Source organism: Macrosteles quadrilineatus, unplaced genomic scaffold, assembly GCF_028750875.1.
Source record: "Macrosteles quadrilineatus isolate MER2022 unplaced genomic scaffold, UCM_ALF_1.0 Scaffold_4__1_contigs__length_99947679, whole genome shotgun sequence".
In the NCBI taxonomy this organism is placed as follows: Eukaryota; Metazoa; Arthropoda; class Insecta; order Hemiptera; family Cicadellidae; genus Macrosteles; species Macrosteles quadrilineatus.
Window position 1 is genome coordinate 43746405 of NW_026542597.1, and position 2296 is coordinate 43748700.

The following is a 2296-nucleotide window of genomic DNA, read 5'->3' on the forward strand; positions in this document are numbered from 1 at the left end:
GTGACGTAGGAAGTGGTGAAGGAAGTAGTAAAGGAGAGCAGTCTGGAGTGTGGAAACTGTTTATGACGATTAGATTTAGGTATCTGCATTCCTAAAATTTTATAGGAAGGGAGGAAAACTGGTCCGCGACGTAGGAAGTGTTAAAGGAAGTAGTCAAGGCAAGCTGTCCAGAGTGTGGGGACTGTTTATAACGATTAGATAAAGGTAATATTAAAGGCATTCCTAAAATTCTATTGGAAGGGAGGAAAAGGGGTCCGCGACGTAGGAATTGGTGAAGAAAATAGTCAAGGCGAGCTGTAGGGAGTGTGGACTGTTTATGACGATTACATTAAGGTATCTGCAATCCTAAAATGTTATTAGAAGGGAAGGAAACAGGTTCGCGACGTAGGAAGTGGTGAAGGAAGTAGTAAAGGCGAGCTGTTCGGGATATGGAATCTGTTTATGACACTTAGATAAAGGTATTTGCAATCCTAAAATGCTATGGGAAGGGTGGAAACAGGTCCACGACGTAGGAAGTGATGAATGAAGTAGTCAAGGCGAGCTGTCCGGAGTGTGGAAACTGTTTATGACGATTAGATTAAGGTATCTACAAACTTAAAATGCTATGAGAAGGGAGGAAACAGGTCCGTGACGTAGGAAGTGGTGAAGGAAGTAGTAAAGGCGAGTTGTCTGGCGTGTTGGATCTGTTTATGACCAATAGCTTAAGGTATCTACAAACCTAAAATGCTATGGAAAGGGAGGAAAACAAGTCCGCGACGTATGAAGTGGTGAAGGAAGTAGTCAAGGCGAGCTTTCCGGAGTGTGGAAACTGTTTATGACGATTAGATAAAGGTAATATTAAAGGCATTCCTAAAATTCTATGGAAATGGAGGAAAAGGGGTCCGAGACGTAGGAATTGGCGAAGGAAGTAGTAAAGGCGAGCTGTTCGGGGTATGGAATCTGTTTATGACCATTAGATTAAGGTATTTGCAAACCTAAAATGCTATGGGAAGGGAGGAAAAGGGGTCTGCGACGTAGGAAGTGGTGAAGGAAGTAGTCAAGGCAAGCTGTCTGGAGTGTGGAAACTGTTTATGACGATTAGATAAAGGTATCTACAAACCTAAAATGTTATGGGAAGGGAGGTAAACAGGTCTGTGACGTAGGAAGTGACGAAGGAAGTAGTAAAGGCGAGTTTTTCGGAGTGTGGCAACTGTTTATGACGATTAGTTTAAGGTATCTGTAATCCTAAAATGTTATGGAAAGGAAGGGAAACGGGTCGTGACGTAGGAAGTGGTGAAGGAAGTAGTGAAGGCGAGTTGTCCGGAGTTTGGGAACTGTTTATGACGATTAGATTAAGGTATCTAAAATCCTAAAATTCTATGGAAAGGGAGGGAAACAGGTCCGTAACGTAGGAGGTGGTAAAGGAAGCAGTAAATGTGAGCTGTCCGGAGTGAGGGAACTGTTTATGCCGATTAGATTAAGGTATATGCAATCCTAAAATGCTATGGAAAGGGAGGGAATCAGGTCGGTGACGTAGGAAGTTGCTAAGGAAGTAGTAAAGGAAATGTTGTTCAGAGTGTGGGATATGTTTATAACCAATATATTAAGGTATTTGCAATCCAATAATGCTAAGGGTAGGGAGGGAAACAGGTCCGAGACGTAGGACATGGTGAAGGAAGTAGTCAAGGCGAGCTTTTCGGAGTGTGGGAACTGTTTATGACGATTAGATTAAGGTATCTACAATCTTAAAATTCTATGGGAATAGAGAGGAACAGGCCCGCGACGTAAGAAGAGGTGAAGGAAGTAGTAAGGTGAGCAGTGTGGAGTGTGGGAACTGGGAACCCTTTGTAGCAGTTAGATTAACTTATCTGCAATGCTGAAATGCTATGAGAAGGGATGGAAGCATGCCCACGACACAGAAAATGGTGAAAGAAGTAGTAAAGGCTAGCGGTGTGAAGTGTGGGCAATGTTTGTGGCAATTATATTAACGTATCTAAAATACTAAAATGCTATGAGAAGTGATGAAAACAGGTCCACGATGTAGGAAGTAGCTAAGGAAGTAGTAAAGTATGAGCATAATGTGAGAACCGTCTGTGGCAGTTAGATTAATCCTTCAATCCTAAAATGCTAAGAGAAGAGAAGGAAACAGGCCCTACGACGTAGGAAGTGGTGAAGGAAGTTTTAAAGGCTGGCAGTGGAGAGTGGGGGAACCGTTTGGGCAGTTAGATAAATGTATCTAATACCATTATATAGTCAATATACCAATATATAGTCAATTCTAATACTTAAATGCTACGAGAAGGGAAGGAAACAGGTC